Raw genomic sequence first — 6000 nt, 5'->3', positions numbered from 1 at the left:
AATGGTCTATCTGCCTCTGCTACCTAGACGACGTCATTGTGTTTTCCCCAACGTTTGAAAGTCATCTTACTCGTTTGGCGACCATTCTAGCTGTCTTTCGTCGAGCGGGACTCCAGCTAAACTCCAAAAAATGTAATTTCGGCAGACAACAAATCACTGTGCTTGGTCATCTTGTAAGTGCTACAGGTGTCCAACCTGACCCTGCCAAGATTAGTGCTGTTAAGAACTTCCCTGTGCCCTCGTCTACTAAAGCTGTTCGGAGTTTTGTTGGATTATGCTCCTACTTCCGCCGTTTTATACGCAATTTCGCCATCATAGCCCAACCCCTCACCGACCTTCTCAAGAAGGACCTGCCCTTCTCGTGGGGCCCCGACCAAGCAACCGCATTCTCGGCGCTGACGAACTTGCTCACTTCACCGCCTATTTTGGCTCACTTTGACCCATCCGCGCCTACTGAGGTTCGCACAGATGCTAGTGGGCATGGAATGGGCGCCGTCCTCGCTCAGCACCAGCACATCATCATCATCAGCCTATATTTTATGTCCACTGCAGGACGAAGACCTCTCCCTGCGATTTCCACTTACCCCTGTCTTCAGCACCAGCATATATATATATATATATATATATATATATATATATATATATATATATGTATAATGACGTCTCTGTTGGCACGACGTTTATGCGGCCCGAGTACTCGGCAGCGAACCAGCAAAGGAACACACCCGATGATGATGAACACAAAAAACTGAAGATGAGGATCGAGCAACGTAGGCCGATGATGATAATATACAGATGAGGAAGACGTGCGGAATATATATATATATATATATATATATATATATATATATATATATATATATATAGTTGGGAGCGCTGCAATAGTCGCGCTATCACGCCGTTGTTTTTGTATTTCGCGGGCTTTCTTTGCAGGCAATTACAAGAAGCTCCGTCAATGGTACTTAGTTACAGTGTACTGCACTGTAACTTAGTTGCAAACTCTTCAGTCGGCAATTTTTAAATGTGATCTACAACTTTCGCATTGGCACTTTCTTGGTTAAGCTACTATTTAAAAAGTTAGGCAATAAGTTTATACTAATTCATTGAACTTGCAAAACGAAAAATATACCACAGACTAGGACAGGCGATCATCAACACCACTGAGTTGGTTTAAGCTTCCTAGCAGACTCCATCGTTTTTAAAACATTGTTTACTTTTAGCCGGGACACCCTGTGTATATTCTAGGCACAAATTCTATTCAATGTGGCAGATCGATTAAACGAAACTGAAACTAAAATTTTATAGAACAAAAAACATTTTGTAAGACGAAAAGTATACCCTAATTTGCGTTGCCTAGTTAGAAGAAAATTAACGTATATTTGCTAAATTAAGCAAACAAACTTAATATATATAAGTGTAAGGGTGGGCTTCTTTGTTTACAAATAGTCATTGTGTCGATTCCACGCGCTGCTTCTAATCCTGTCTATAATAATCACATAGATAACCGCTGTAAATAACAAGTTCGTAACAATTAGATATACCACCACGACCTCTGATACCAGCAGCGTAGTACTACCCAAATGTTTACATTTGTCTTCACCACAGTCTTCTAGTAGTGCCCAATCCAAGCCTAGTTCGGTGCTCGCAGCGGCATCTCAGCGGCATGTTTGAGGCATGTTGTTTTGACAGCGCGTTTTATAATTGTGCGTGTGTTTTTTAGTGCGTGAGCGTTTTAATGCAGCTCTTCTGATCATTCCATTCCACTTCCATCGTCTGAACGCATCAGCAGCTATAAAGGTAAGCGGAAGGCGCGGTCTAGTTTTCTTGCGAAAAGACAAAAGAGAGACCATCACTGAACAACCTCACTTGTTTTGGAATGAAATGCCTCCGCGGTCTTATCATTGCTCATGACATCTTGTGCTGTCATGTCTACTTTTCGCGTTCGGAGGCACACACTTTCTCAAAACACATCGTTGTGCAAAACTCCGCTGGGCGAGCTGTCAATGCATTGATAGCTGCGAACACGTTTCTTGTGTGGCAGTTCATGCGGCATTACAAAGAACTGTAGGGTCATGCATCTTCACGCAACTGCATCCGCAAGATCGTTTTTGCGCTGTGCAATCTACTGACCGGTAGTTTTGAAGATCACCGAGTTTGTAACTTTACGACCACTTGACGCAAAACGTGCTGTTAATATTAAGCGAGATTTGTAACACGCTTTGTAAGACGTTCATCACGCGCTGCTCCTTTATTGCTCCTGCGCAGTTACTTGCAGGAGTGACCAGAAGTGGAGCTAGTGTATCTGCTCCTCTGTGCGGAGCATATGCATTAGCACTATAATGGACCAGATAATCAGCACCTGCTTCGGGCGCTTCGGCGTGGCCGTTTTGTCGTCGGTCAGTGTTTTCAGAGAGCGATAAGAAAAGAAGAGCACTTTTCTTCGCACAGAAATATTCAGAAGCGTCGTGCATGCTGTTCCCGAAAAGGAAGCCTTGTTTCTATATATAGTGTATGTGTAGTTCTCGGCAGGTCTAGAAATGTATAGATGCCACTCATAACCCTCGTAGAAAATGTGCATACACACAGAAACTACTAGGTATTGAAAATGTGGCAGAGGTGTTTGCGAGGTACAAAAGATACTCATATGTATTGGTTCCACCATGTGGCCAAGCTATAGGCTCCGTACAGTGAACAGACGGCGCTGCTGCGCAGCAGCGGTGGCGCGATGCTCAGCGTCGCATGTGGCGGGCGGCGCGAAACTGGGAAGGGGGAAAGACCGCGAGATTTCGGAACTACGGATACACGCCTCCGAAAGCCGCACGTATATCCGCGATCCGCCTTCTTTTTTTGTGCGTGTGTGTACGTGAAAGTACAAGCGTGGCCCTCTGTGATGGCACAAATAGTTTTTGCGGGGTTCAGGTCTATTAAAGGAATAGACGATTACTTTCACGGTGCAGCGTTAACCAGCGGAGACAAGCTCTACGCTGCTTCGCATGTTGCTTGTGTGAAAGAAGTGGACGGCATGGACGTTCACGCGAACTGCCGTTCGCAACAGGGAAAGTAAGTAAACGACGTCATCCTTCACGTGAGTAAAGCTTACTGTTATACTAAAATTGAAGTCACTAAACTGGCACCCTGAAAACGTTGTAGTTGACCGATTTTTAATCGACGCCTCACTGTTGGCAATACATGCCTCATTTCGCTCCGGCGCGTTGTACGCCGCGGCCTACCATTTGATGTCCCTGTGACACTGTTACTTTAGATTGTCATACAGCTCGATCTGGACCGCGTGCAGCTACACGCTCACTCGTAGGCTGTCGTCAGCACAGTCATGTCGAGTGAGCTAAACGATTCGGATTGTTGGATCGTGTGGCAGTGACCATGCTGTCCTCGTTGACTCGTTTGGGACCCAGTCGGAGCCACCTGCTGCGCTGATAAACGAGATTTATTAACTAGGCGATCTTAATTTACATGATGCGAATGTTCGTTTTTCATCATGTACAATGATCGAGGCTCATTAGGCCCCTCTCACAAGATACGATTTCGCTTACGAATTCCTTTCCTTGCATATGCGCTTTGCTTTTACAATGATACATCGCAAGTGTATATCACAAGAAAAATCGCACCATGTGAAACCGCGCCTCTCAAGCGCCAGCGGCCGAAACGAGGATCGTTGAATTAGTGCTCGCCAGCACAAAATAGGCTTCCTTGGCATAAAATATTGCTCATCGCACATGCCAGTGCTATGCTGATCATACCGAATGCTAAGACAACGGCAAGCAGTCGCCAAATCAGCAAAGTCGTGACAAATTTCTTTTAAATGTTCAGCAGCTGGCCATGGCCGCTGGCGTCGCACAACGAGCTGTGAAACGCGCATGTGTAGCACGCTTTACAGAACAAAACCTTCTCACAAATAACAAAGAAGCTGACTTACTTTACTCTCCTCACAGCTGCGATTCATTTCTTTCGCCGTTCGATCTCATAAGATTTGCCAGGAAACCTGTACAACATTATCCCGGGCTGGCCTTCGTGGTTGTGACAGCCCTTTACGCAGCAGTATCGCCGGTTCCACTTGCCTTTTTTTTTTTTTTTTTTTCACCTCCGACGCTTGCCGATGAAGCGCATGCCATTGCACCGTCGCAAGACGTATAAAAAAAAAAAGGAGGCTGGTGAACAAAGCAAAACGGCTTCAACCGTGGCCGAGACGAAATGAAGCGCGCGGGAACGAATACTCATCGGGCCGGCCGAGCTGCGGCGCCCACTTCCCAACACTGTTGCGTCGCTGCGCCAGATGGCGCCAGAGCAGCCGCAAACCCGACTGTACGGAGCCTATGGACGGGTTGCTAGGCAAGGTCAGATATCTGCCTGCTGATCCCTTTGTTGAAAAATCCTGAATGCTGTTTGTAACCACGATCCATGTTTTGTTGCTGTTAAACCACAGGTTTACCACCTCTTTATGGCTTTACTTGCCCATGTCTACAAGTTGTTGCTGTGGCTACTGCACAGCATTTGTGTTTGTGTGGCTTCTTTCTTGCTACACAGCATGGAACCAGACAATGAATGCAAACTAGGAATGTAGACAAGCACTGAGTACCACCCAATCTTTATTGGAAGCAACACATAGAAATATACACATGCACACACGTGATTTCACAATCACTCAGATGCACTGAAATGACACACCTTTGTCCACCGGGATAAAAAAACTTCGTTAAATCTAAGCGGGCGTGCAAACTACTTGCCACACATCCCCAGAATGATAGCTCTTTATGGTATAGGGCTATGGAAACCTTGCCGATTGCTCTTCCTTCTGTAGCCACAGCTTCTATTACCATTGTGGTCTGATCATTTCCGGGCTTTCCTATCACTGTGATGTCATTCAAGAGGGGAGTAGAACCCTCTCTTGTGGGTTCCACTATAGTAACTATGAGGGCCCGCAGGGGCGTCGGCAGGCATTTGGTGTGTTACACCATGGACCTGAGCACATGGCGGTTGGACCCTCCTACGTTTAGCCGTGTTTGTGGAAAGGGGCATCCTGGGGGTTGAGCTGATACTTGGTGTGCTGACAAAAGCCCCCCAGCGGAGGCAACACACTTCTTTGGCCTCTGCTTCACATAGACGGCACCTCCAGACTGACCCACCGGGAGGAAATCGGCAGAAGCCTTTTCCTGTCCTCCTCTGCACTCTGTTTTTTCTTTCACTGTTTCTTTCCTTTCTTCTGTTAACTTCTCACTTCTGAGTTTCCAGGTGGCAAGGGTTAACCTTGTCAATTTTTTGGTAAGATCCAAGACAACCTAATTAAGTACCATGTCATCCACTGTGAAAAACTAGACTAAAGCCAGATTAATCTCGCCTTTTGTTGTTGCAAAATGCCTGAAAGAGACCATTGGCTACTAAGATGGCAAGGGGAGACATACTTCTGCAAGTATGCAACAAAGCGCAGCAGAGCAAACTAAGCAGTCTTGTGAGTTTTGGTGACATCCCAGTAACAGTCACCACACACCGTACTATGAACACCGCCAAAGGTGTTGTCTCAGAAGTTTACCAAGTGAATCTTGTAATTCCGAACTCTGAGGGATGGAGAGAAGAGAATGTCATTGGGGGGGGGGGGGGGGGGGGGATGGTCAAAAATTAAGATTTGACACACCAAACACCCGACACTCACTTTCGGCAACAGCACACTTCCAGAAACAGTTTGAATGCGATACGTAAGGATCAGAGTACGGCCCTATGTACTAAACTCGAGGCGTTGCTTTAAGTGCCTGAAGTTTGGACACGGGTTTGGTCGGCCGATTTGTGCAAAAGGTGCTGCATAAGACCATGCTTCCGACAATTGCAAACCCTTCACTGTCCCAACTGTGAAGGAAACGAACCAGCATACTCTCAGTCCTGTCCCATTTGGAAAAGAGAAATCATAACCATCAAAGTTCAGGAATTTCAGAGTTAAGATTTCATCAGAGCTGCGGAATTTCAAGCACATCAAGTCCCAGGGAAGGAGAA

At 46.1% G+C, this 6000-nt stretch overlaps 1 protein-coding gene across 5 annotated transcripts in view; it reads left to right on the top strand.

The window, feature by feature from the left end:
- Window positions 1–1630: 1630 nt before the first annotated feature.
- LOC119449022 (uncharacterized) overlaps window positions 1631–6000 on the top strand; it is a 71624-nt gene continuing 67254 nt past the window's right edge. For all 5 annotated transcript variants that reach the window (XM_049666203.1, XM_049666204.1, XM_049666205.1 and 2 more), the window contains exon 1: window positions 1631–1797. The gene's annotated coding sequence lies outside the window, so the exon portion shown is untranslated. The remainder of the gene's footprint in view (window positions 1798–6000) is intronic.

This window comes from Dermacentor silvarum, chromosome 4 (genome assembly GCF_013339745.2).
Source record: "Dermacentor silvarum isolate Dsil-2018 chromosome 4, BIME_Dsil_1.4, whole genome shotgun sequence".
Classification (NCBI taxonomy): Eukaryota; Metazoa; Arthropoda; class Arachnida; order Ixodida; family Ixodidae; genus Dermacentor; species Dermacentor silvarum.
The sequence above is the reverse complement of the archived record's forward strand: the minus strand, read 5'-3'. Positions and strand labels throughout refer to the sequence as shown.